The sequence below is a fragment of the Dermochelys coriacea genome, chromosome 2, assembly GCF_009764565.3.
Source record: "Dermochelys coriacea isolate rDerCor1 chromosome 2, rDerCor1.pri.v4, whole genome shotgun sequence".
Classification (NCBI taxonomy): Eukaryota; Metazoa; Chordata; order Testudines; family Dermochelyidae; genus Dermochelys; species Dermochelys coriacea.
In genome coordinates, this window is record NC_050069.1 from 62,524,264 (window position 1) to 62,535,854 (window position 11,591).

At 43.5% G+C, this 11,591-nt stretch overlaps 1 long non-coding RNA gene and 2 other non-coding genes across 17 annotated transcripts in view; all 3 read left to right on the top strand.

Annotated features, from left to right (window-relative positions):
• The first annotated feature begins 383 nt into the window (after positions 1–383).
• Positions 384–11,591, top strand: part of LOC119850518 — a 31,396-nt gene continuing 20,188 nt past the window's right edge. For 2 of the 15 annotated variants that reach the window (XR_006278782.1, XR_006278786.1), the window contains exons 1-6: positions 392–565; positions 7,551–7,675; positions 8,229–8,341; positions 9,458–9,570; positions 10,241–10,328; positions 11,471–11,575. This is a non-coding gene — a long non-coding RNA (uncharacterized LOC119850518). Of the gene's footprint in view, positions 566–6,062; positions 7,110–7,550; positions 7,676–8,228; positions 8,342–8,511; positions 8,591–9,457; positions 9,571–10,240; positions 10,329–11,470; positions 11,576–11,591 lie in introns of those variants that run through there. The other 13 variants (XR_006278788.1, XR_006278789.1, XR_006278791.1 and 10 more) reach the window with 11 other exon arrangements.
• LOC119852352 lies at positions 8,046–8,132 on the top strand. The gene has a single exon (XR_005291620.1). It is a non-coding gene; the product is annotated as a small nucleolar RNA SNORD87 (small nucleolar RNA).
• Positions 9,301–9,381, top strand: LOC119852353. Its single transcript, XR_005291621.1, has one exon. It is a non-coding gene; the product is annotated as a small nucleolar RNA SNORD87 (small nucleolar RNA).

Here is an 11,591-nt window from a genome sequence, read left to right on the forward strand (position 1 = left end):
CTGTCACACGCCCCAGGCGGCCTGGGGCGCCCGAGGGCGGCGGCGGCGGCAGGCTGGGAGCTGGCTTGGCGGTAGCCTGCCCGAGGCGGGGCGCCCGCGCAGCCGCCCCAAGGCATCACGACAAACACAGAGCTCCCCAGATCCCCTCGCGAGGCGGGCACCGGGTCCCGCGCGCCCCGAGGAACGAGGCGGGGATTCAGGGCCCGCCACACGTTTAACGGCCACGGCCTGACCCCGCCCACCTGTCCCGGCCTATATCTTGAGGTTCCGCATGCGCAGAGTCTGTAGCCTGGGGAGGAGGGGGTGGTGCTCGGCATTGCGCAGGCGCATCTCTGACGTGCCGTTCCCATGACTTTAGTGGGGCCGGTCCAGGATGCTGCCGAGCCACACAGTCTGGGCCAGGTTAGCGCTCTGCTAATACTTCCGGTCACGCGGGGAGAACGGAAGTGGCGTTTCTCACGTGGCCCTGCTTGGAATCGTTTTAACTGGAGGGAATTCCTTTCCTGCTTCCGTTCCTTTTGTGGGTGCGCGCGAGGGAGCTGGCGAGCGGTCAGCGGCCCACGAGGTGCGGGCCTGGGGGAGCAGGGACGTGCCGGCGGTCTGGGCAAAGGGGATCCTGTGGGTGGGGGAGGTCTGTGCTGGGGGGACGGATGGGAGGGGGTTCTGTGGCGGGTTGGATGGGTGTGCGTGGGAGCAAGGGGTTGGGGGAACCTGGGGGGTGAAGGCAGGGCGGTCTGTGCGGGGGAGGGGGATGTGTGGGAGGAGGGGTTATGGGGAGCCTGGGGGTGAAGGCAGGGCGGTCTGTGCGGGGGATGGGGATGTGTGGGAGGAGGGGTTATGGGGAGCCTGGGGGTGAAGGCAGGGCGGTCTGTGCGGGGGATGGGGATGTGTGGGAGGAGGGGTTATGGGGAGCCTGGGGGTGAAGGCAGGGTGGTCTGTGAGGGGGATGGGGATGTGTGGGAGGAGGGGTTATGGGGAGCCTGGGGGTGAAGGCAGGGCGGTCTGTGCGGGGGATGGGGATGTGTGGGAGGAGGGGTTATGGGGAGCCTGGGGGTGAAGGCAGGGCGGTCTGTGCGGGGGATGGGGATGTGTGGGAGGAGGGGTTATGGGGAGCCTGGGGGTGAAGGCAGGGCGGTCTGTGCGGGGGATGGGGATGTGTGGGAGGAGGGGTTATGGGGAGCCTGGGGGTGAAGGCAGGGCGGTCTGTGAGGGGGATGGGGATGTGTGGGAGGAGGGGTTATGGGGAGCCTGGGGGTGAAGGCAGGGCGGTCTGTGCGGGGGATGGGGATGTGTGGGAGGAGGGGTTATGGGGAGCCTGGGGGTGAAGGCAGGGTGGTCTGTGAGGGGGATGGGGATGTGTGGGAGGAGGGGTTATGGGGAGCCTGGGGGTGAAGGCAGGGCGGTCTGTGCGGGGGATGGGGATGTGTGGGAGGAGGGGTTATGGGGAGCCTGGGGGTGAAGGCAGGGCGGTCTGTGCGGGGGATGGGGATGTGTGGGAGGAGGGGTTATGGGGAGCCTGGGGGTGAAGGCAGGGCGGTCTGTGTGGGGGATGGGGATGTGTGGGAGGAGGGGTTATGGGGAGCCTGGGGGTGAAGGCAGGGCGGTCTGTGCGGGGGATGGGGATGTGTGGGAGGAGGGGTTATGGGGAGCCTGGGGGTGAAGGCAGGGCGGTCTGTGAGGGGGATGGGGATGTGTGGGAGGAGGGGTTATGGGGAGCCTGGGGGTGAAGGCAGGGCGGTCTGTGAGGGGGATGGGGATGTGTGGGAGGAGGGGTTATGGGGAGCCTGGGGGGTGAAAGCAGGGCGGTCTGTGTGGGGGAGGGGGGTGGGGATGTGTGGGAGGAAGGGTTATGGGGAGCCTGGGGGGTGAAAGCAGGGCATTGCGGTCTGTGCGGGGGAGGGGGATGTGTGAGAGGAGGGATTAAGGGGAGGCTGGGGCCGAGAAAGCAGGGATGGGCGTTTTGTGTATGGCAGGAGGGATGGGGGGGGGGTCTGTCTGTGCTTGCTGGGTATGCCTGCATTGAGGTGGTTGGGTGGCAGAGTTGGCTCGAGTGCCTTGGTGAGGCAGCTGGTGTATGTCGCAGCAGCAGCTCTGAGGCCAAGTTGCCAGCCCCTTTATGTCTCTGGCAGGCCGCTAATGTACTGTGAGGCCACTGAGACCGTCTCCCTAGAGCCTGAGTGTTGCAGAGGCCAGGGAGTAGTTTCCAATCCTGAGTGAAGCATAGATGCTCTGGGTATGCCTCGAAGCCAGGGGTGGCCAACTTGAGCCTGAGAAAGACCCAGAATTTACCAATTGTACATTGCCAAAGAGCCACAGTAATATATCAGCAACTCCCTGTCAGCTCCCCCTTGATCCCAGTGTCTCCCACCCATCTGCAGCCCTGTGATCAGTGCCTCTCCCTACCTCCGGGTCAGCTGTTTCATGGGTGCAGGAGGCTGGGGGGAAGAAGTGAGGGCATACTAAGCACAGGGTAGGACTTCGAAAGGGGTGTAGTGGGGGCAGAGCCAGCGGTTGAGCAGTGAGCACTGTCCCCCTCCCGGCAGATTGGAAAGTTGGCACCTGTAGTTCCAGCCCCGGAGTTGGTGCCTATACAAAGAGCCGCATGTGGCTCCGGAGCCACAGGTTGGCCATCCCTGCTCTTGGATGTGGGAAGCACTGTTAGCTCTGAGAGCCTCCTACTGTATCCTCAACAAAGACTTAACCAGACTTGTTGTTGTTTGACAGTTTCCAACTCTCGCAATTCCATTGCAAGTCTCACACTGATGTTTTTCTTTCATACCTGGTTGCTGGAGGCAAGAAGTTGCATGAGACTATCTACAGATGAGACATTGCCAGTTATATCACTGTAATGTGCTAGTGTGGTTAAACTTCTATAATTACACCAATGTAACTCCCTGTGTAGACACTTAGCCCTCAATAATGGTGGCTTTTTTGCCTTTGCTTAACTGCTCTCAAACTAACCTAAGCTAAAATACATAAATGCATTCATACTGGAATAAGAGAGTCTACACAGGAGGTATACCTGTATAATTATAGCAATCTAAATTAACACCCTGTATCATACTGGTATAACTTTCCCATATAGAGAAACCCTTAGTTTCTAGCCCTCTTGGTTGCAGAGAAAAGCTTAAAAACATGATGCAAGTGCACCCTAATATCTCAGAAACTAAAAGACACAAATGAGAGAGCTGCTGCTAGAAGTATTGGTACAGTAACAGCTGACAGACTTTAGTCACCACAGAGAATGTGTAGATTCTCAGACTTGGTCTACGCTTAAGCTTTCCTGGCATAGCAATGTCAGTTGGGGGTGTGTGACTTTTTTACACTTGTAACCAATATAGTTGTGCTGGCAACGTTCTGGTGTAGATAATTTCACTGGCATAAAGTTATTTTGCTAGTACAATTTATTTTGCTCGGGGAACTGGTATAAGATATACCAGATATACCGGTTAACTTTTGCAGGTTAAGCTAGTTCTACACTAGGAGAGTTTGTCAGTATAGAAACTCCTTGTAGATCTTGCTGTTTTCTACAATATTCAAGCTTGCATTAAGAAAACTTCTGCTATAGTTCTCATAGGCTTGGTCACATGTCTCCCTGATGTACCTATGTTGATATACCCCTCAGTATAGATTCAGCTATATTGATGGAAGAGTACTTCTGTCAATATAGCTAATATTTAGGTAGTGTTCCTATAGTAACAGAAAAAACTTTGTCACTGTAGACTGCATCTACATTATGGGGCTATGCTGGCATAGTCTCTGTGTTGTAGACATACCCATAGAAAAATAATGCCAGGAGAGGTGTACGTTTCTCTCTTGTAGTTCACCTTGATGTGCTTTTAACTTTGTGGTTACAAGTGTTAATATGCAGCTGTTTAAAGCTGTTCATACCGGAAATATCTACCCACTGTTTGTCTAGTGTCATTGCAGCTTTGTCTACACACAGACTTTCACTGGTTTAACTGAACATGTGTTTTTTTTTTAACTGATTCAGAGCTGGTGTACACTACAAAGTTAGTCTGGTTTAACTACATTGCTCAGGAGGCTGTGAAAAATTTCACATCCTGTGCAATATAATTAAGCTGACTAAACCCCGTTGTAAAAACCACTAGGTTGATAGATGAATTCTTCCATTAAGCTAGCTACCATCCCTTGAGAGGTGGATTTACTACAGGGTCAGACAAACCGCTTCTGAAACTGTAGTACATATCTACACTACAGCAATGCTGCTGCAGCATTTCTACTGTAGACATACCTTAGTTAACTGGTGTAAGTTGTATGTAGATGAGGTCTGTATCTCAGTGTATTTATTTGGATGGTTGTCTTATGACTATGTGTGTGTTGTATTCCAAACAATCTTTTGATTACTTAACCCCTGGGCGGGTTGGGGGGGACTTCATTTTATTTTTAAGTTTAAAAAGAAAAAAATCACAAACTCCAGACCCTGGTGGTTATAGTATGAGCTAATCAAGTTGAACTTGGGTGGGATAGATTATTGTTTAGCAAACCAGTCTTGGTGTAGCTGTGCAATATTTCTCAGTGACCCACATCATTTTTTTTAATGCTACCACTTTTTGTGGTATTTAAAATATGAATAGGGAAAAGTAGAATAGGAAACAAAGTTAAAATGTTTGCAAATGTCTGTCTCAGATCAGGAGTACCAAGCAATTAGATTAATTATTTCAAGAACAAGATCTATTACTTTGAATTAGAAATCTGATTTGGGCAAAAAATCAAAACCAACTTGTTAAATCCCTGACTACAAAGGAGAATAAATAGTGTACTATTGCTTTAAGGATAAATTTATATAGGAAAAATATCTACAAGCCATGAGGAAAATGAATTAATCCCAACCTAATTTATTGGAAATTGGGTTTGAAACTATCTAGTAAACTGCCCTCAATATTCCACATAAGCACCCAGGATACTTTCCTATAATGATAGAACAAATATTGAGTGAGAAGATATTCAAATTCTTAAACAAAAGGATTATAAAAGATCACGAGTTTATTTAAAAAAAACTACTCCCTCATCACAAGTTTATTAATAATAAATATTTAAATTGCAATAGCATCTAAAGACTACAGTGAGGTTGGATCCCATTGTGCTAGGCACAAAAAGTTGACAGCAGTACAATCCTGAATAGGACATGGGGGCATACATGTCAAATAGCTGTGTTTGCCTTGTTTGCTGGGGAGCTTGGTAGCATTGGGGGAGAAGGGAATCCTCAAGTCTAACAAATGTTATACAGATAGCCATCATCAGTTTTCACTTTATGGTATGCAAATATGAATTAATGAAAGGAGACTTAAAGAGCTTGGCTTGTTTAGCCTAACTAAAAGAAGGTTGAGGGGAGATATGATTGCTCTCTATAACTATATCAGAGGGATAAATACAGGAGAGGGAGAGGAATTATTTAACCTCAGCACCAATGTGGACACAAGAACAAATGGGTATAAACTGGCCACCAGGAAGTTTAGACTTGAAATCAGATGAAGGTTTTTAACCATCAGAGGAGTGAAGTTTTGGAATAGCCTTCCAAGGGAAGCAGTGGGGGCAAAAGATCTGTCTGGCTTTAAGATTCTACTCGATAAGTTTATGGAGGAGATGGTATGATGGGATAATGAGATTAAGGTAAGTAATTGATCTTTAAATATTCAGGGTAAATAGGCCAAATCCCCTGAGATGGGATATTAGATGGATGGGATCTGAGTTACTATAGAAAATTCTTTCCTGGGTATCTGGCTGGTGAATCTTGCCCATATGCTCAGGGTTTAGCTGATTGCCATATTTGGGGTCGGGAAGGAATTTTCCTCCAGGGCAGATTGGAGAGGCCCTGGAGGTTTTTCGCCTTCCTCTGTAGCATGGGGCATGGTTGACTTGAGGGAGGCTTCTCTGCTCCTTGAAGTCTTTGAACCATGATTTAAGGACTTCAATAGCTCAGACATGGGTGAGGTTTTTCATAGGAGTGGGTGGGTGAGATTCTGTGGCCTGCGCTGTGCAGGAGGTCGGACTAGATGATCAGAATGGTCCCTTCTGACCTTAGTATCTATGAATCTATATAACTTCAGAAATTCTGCTAGTTGTGGGGTTCTAAAAGAGAACAAAGTTGATGTGATTGTTTTTATAAATTGGAAAAGTACTTTTAAAAATATAATGTTGAAGTCCTGAGAGATGAGTGGCAGGTTTCCTGGTTTCTCTTTGAATGTCTAATTCCACAAAGTATTGAAAATTGCAATGAAAAGGAGAGTTTAGAAAACAGCTAGTTCTTTCAGACCTCTGGGACCTTGCACAGTGTCTCTGGCAGAGAAACCAAGAAGTATATAATTTTAAGTAGAATTTAAATTCTAATAATCTTGACACAATTTTAAAAATGGAGTGAATATAATTTGCACTTTAAAAATATAAAATGGGGCAGATGACCTGCTAACATGTTTTATATACACTGTGATTTGAACAGATAGTTTCTAGTGGAAATGAACAGAGGTAATTTTCTATTATGTCCTCCTCATAACTGCATCTCCACCATTTCTGAGACTAATCAAATGTGATTATAGTTGCACTAACACATTATTTTGAACAAACTGCTCTGTTAGCAAATTAAATAGCTAATTTCTTATTTGAGACTTGCTTTTAGACACCTAGTTTGTTTTACTACAGTTTGCATATGTTTTGTGAAATTGAGCTGGATTTCATTAGGCAATAGAAGACATTTACTATTGACAAATCATCTTTATTGATTATTTTGAGTTATTTTCATTCTTTTAAGTCTTCCAAATGATAAATTGAACAGCTAAATAACCATACTGCTGCTGATATGCCTTCATAAATCATTTTCATCAGCAGCTGAGTGTCCAAATTCTAATGATAAATTGCCCCTTTGTCTCTGGGGAGTTTGGTTAGAGACTTGTCCAGTGGTCCTGACCATGCCCTTTCCATAGTATAGTGACATACTTAAGAGCAGTAGTTGTCTTGGGACTCCATTGTAGTGGGATCTTGGTTTGGTAGTCTCGGAGGCAGCATAATCTTGGTAAGAGTTCTGACCTTGAATTGAACCTTCAGGGAATGTGCCATTGTGCTTACATGGAGACCTGTGCTCCCAAAGTGAGGTAAATATAACCTTTAACCTTAGTTCATCTTTCATACTTGTCAAACCCAACTAGACGAAAAAAGCAATGGCTGCTCATTAGGAACATCATACTCTTGTAAAATCAATAACTCTGAATAGTGGAACATGCTTAAATACGTAACTTACCCACAACACATTCTTTTAATGGACAAAATATTAATGCCTTCTGTTTAACCTTTTTGTCGCTTAAAAAATTGTGACATTTTACTGAACTTATCCCAGAACTCTCTTAATGAAAATGGCTTAATATTAAACTGTCACTAGGATCAGTGTTGCTTCACTGATATAATAATCCTTTTGGCCCATTTTCCAAGTGAATGATAAAAATTCCTGCTATTGGGGTTGCAGTAGAACTCCAAATAAGCCAAATAATTTGACTTCCTGTCAACTGTTCAAAATGTCTGGAACTCTTTTCTTTTAGGTAATGAGGATAGTCAGCTGTTAGCATTTGTTTCTGATGGTGTTGCAAGTTTACTGTGTGGACTCTGCCATGCTATTCCTCTGTAACCAGCAAGGTGTCACGTGAACTGTTAAAGAAATAAGCCTGTGAGTATATGTTGGGATTTTTTTCTTACTGTAAACACACACTGCTTGGAGAGCTTCTGCAAGCTAGCAACCAGGAAGCTGTTTTCTGTTAAATCCAGACCCAAGTCACTGTGAAAATTTTGATTTTGAAGGGGGGCAAAAGAAGCAAGATGGCAGTGAGGAAAACCCTTACTTGTCAGTCTGTTTTTCATGTGACTGAGTGTTCTGTATTAACATATGCAAATTACTTCAAAAGATGCACCTACGTGTTGACAAACTGTCCTGAGTGGCTGAGATGCTGGACAAAGTGCCCAGGTGCATGCGTTTTCATAGCTTGAAGTTGGCCTTCTCCCATGCAGTAATAACTATATCAAAGATGGGAAGTTGCTTCACTGGCATAATGATGATTTTCCTTTTTGCCGTTTACCCAACTGAATGTAATTTCACTGATGTATACTTTTGAATCTGAGATGCCAGCACATGTTAAGTAAACCAAATAATGCAGAATTTGTAGAATCCAGTGATCCATGTGAATTTCTAACTTTTTTTCCATCCCCTGCCCCAAACACCACAGATGAGCATTGGCCTCGGAGATTTTGTTGCTCTGTCTAGAAAACCCTATATTGTGAGATGGGCTTTCAAATGCTGCTGACCTGAAGCCTGCCAGCTCTCACCTGAACTACTGAGGTAATTTAAATGCTTATCTTTTGTATTTCAGCTGTAGGACACTAGAGGATTTGTTGAGAAGCTTATTGCATAGACAAGTAATAAATTAATCAGATAGCAGAGTTCACTCTGGTTCTCCTGAATAAACAGAATAAATCCCAGAATACTCAGATACAATCTGTTCTCTTTAGAAACCGGAGAGCAAAGATAGCTACACTTCACCTGGCCATTTATCCCCATCCTACGCTGGTGGAGTCCACACAGTGGCAAGTAAGTATAATTACCACACTTGTGACTAAAAATGTGGAAGAAACTTAAAAATAAGCTTAAAGTGCCTATGGATCAAATTCATTAATGTTTCTGATATTAAATTTTTCTTTAAAATAGTGAGAATTGAGTCAGTTGTAATGTTTATTTCAAATGTTTTTACAAGTCCCATGTACTTTGTGTACGGCCAGCAAAATGTCCTATCAAATGGTAAAGTAATAAAAATGAGTCTCTTGCTTTTCTTTTCTATCAATAGTAGAAATCAGAATCCAATAAGAGAGTGAAATCTTCAGCTGGTGAAAATCTCTACAGAATATGTCCATGATGCTTTCCCATGATGTCCCTGAAACTATTCTGGCTTACACCAGCTGAGGATCTGGCTTGGTGCTCAAGGGCTTCATTCGGCCAGCAGTTGGGAAACTGTTCCTATTTTTATCCAGCCCCTGTCATTCTAGTGATCTTTTTTAGTTCTGTTACAGCAATCTAAAAGATAAATTGGAAACTGGAATGAGGGGCAAAAAATTACACTAGTTTTGTGCTTTGTTTTTATATTGCAGAAAATAATTGAAATTAAAGTCCTTTTAAAATATATATGCACACTGCAAAAATGTAGTTTTTGTCCAGATTATCATGCCACACATACTGCAGAAGACAAATTCTCATCTTGAAATTAACTACATTTCATTAAATCAGCACTCGGACAACATGATGTTACTGGCATAATGATGATTTCCTTTTGCCGTTTACCCATCTGAATGTATGTTGATGTGTATGTTCAAATCTGAGATGCCAGTAAAGATTTGGATAAGCTCGGTAACTTAGTTTGTCAGCCTGAGTTTTACACATTTTTATTTCTGCATTTTTTTTCAGTAGGAAATACCTTCATTATGTGATTTGCTGAGCTCGGATACATTCAGAAATGCCATTTTCCTTACTTTGTCCTGCTCTTTGAAGCCAGCAAGACGTTGTTTTGAATTCTCAAGGTAATTTGTGGGGGTGTCTTGTTTTTGTGATGCCTTTGTATATATCTCTATACTGAAAAGAATGAAACCTAGCACAGCTAAGATAGATAAAGTCTAGGTTAAAATATGTGAACCAACACAACAAATGAGTCATGGAGAGCAGTCCTTTAAAAAGTTGTAAGGAAATAGCCCTCTGACCATTCTGGGTAAGGACTGAACATTTTGAAAAGCTTAATAATCTTTCAGATGATTCAGCCCAACTTAAAACTAATTTCAGAAATTTTCATGTGACTAAAAGGAAAATATAGTGGTTGATTTCAAAGTCAGCCAGACCCCCTTGAGTTCCAAATGTTTGGGTTACATGTGATCATGTTAATATTTCTTTGAGGAAAAGAGAGGTTTAAATAAGGACAAAGGATCTAATTTTGTGGAACTGAACCTCTTAAATTGTATTGTGATAGCCTCTTCCCCATATGCATAATCGTCCATGAGACAACTAATAAACTTAGTTTTCGTCTTGGGTGGCAGACTGTTGCTTTGATGGCCTAATGATGATTCTTTTGCCGTTTACCCATCTGATTCTTTTTGATGAGAACATCTGAGTCTGATGTGCCGTCTTAATTTTGAGTTAGCTAGATTACATAAACCATGAATCCAGTTTAAGTCTATTGCTTATGCCTTTTCTTTTCAGAACAAGGATTTAAATCAGCTGTGGTCTTAACTGCACATTAGACAACATATTTAATTTGCAGCTACCAAGAAGTCCTACAGTCTTCACGGTATTTTGAATGTTTCAAGGAGCTAATTTTTCTGTCATCTTTGTTTTGATATTTTAACTGTATCCTAAAGCGAATATCGGTTGATATAATGAAAACTGATCAGAACCTTCTCTAGGGCAGGTTCTTTATTGTAATTAAACAACAATGCTGAGTACTTTTTTGAGAGAGAATTCTCAGTATCAGCTTTCATCTTAACTCTAAAATACATGGTAACCCTGTCCATTTCTGATTTAAAAGCAGTTACATTTAATCTACTGTCCCAAGCGTATTAAATCAGTCTTTTAAAAGTAATATTTAGCTCATAAAAAATGCTAGATTGACAGCTCTAGTGCTGGAAGTTTTTTATCCAGTGGCCAGGTATAATGTGGGCAGTAGCAATATGAGCTTTCCTAATCCCAGCCTGAATTGACAGGACCATCACTAGGGGTGAAGAGGGTAATTGTATTCACACCCACTGAGATCTTGTCCTTTGCTTTGCCTGACAACAAGCATGTAAGTTATGATGGTGGTTTTGTAATGCAGTCCCCTGTCTGCAAGAAACTATCCTGAAACTACTAAATTGTGTGATGCTGACTTAGTTGTTGTAAAAGCAAAGGGAAAATTCAAAAGCAAATTCAAGGTATTACTAATCTATTACCAAGAAAATCTTCCAATCATAAGGCATTTTCTCTCCAAAGGCACAATGTTTACTCAATTATAGCTACCTCCCTTCATAGTGAGAATAGCCTGCTATGCAGTTCTAAAAAGACCCAACTTGTTTTTGTTTTTTTGTTTTTTAAAAATAAGTCTAACCTTGCATTTACATTAACATGCTGGCAACAACTCCACACTTCTATGTGAATAACCTTTTTTTTACATCAAATGAAAAGCTCACTAATCTGAGAGAGTTCCTCAACATTATATCTGTTTCCAGTTTCCTCAACATTGTGTCCATCTTTGTTCTTGCGATGTTTCTGGCAACTTGGGCTTCAGCAATGAACATCAATCTCTGCAAAAAGTCTGTTTCACACAATATCCTCATACCTACATTTCACTTTTCCAGTGCATTTTTTGTTTAAATTTTTTTCATTATATCTATACAACTCCATTTCTCATTCCTTCTGAGTTTGAAACTGATTCCCTTCACCACATCTACTTCTCAGGCATGTTGTGGGAGGCAGCCCTGTGAACCTGGGCAAAAGATGAGTGTGTTCTGTCTTTCTGTACCAAAGAATCTGCAAGAGTATAGGCATGTACATTACATACAGGTATGGCCTGACCTGA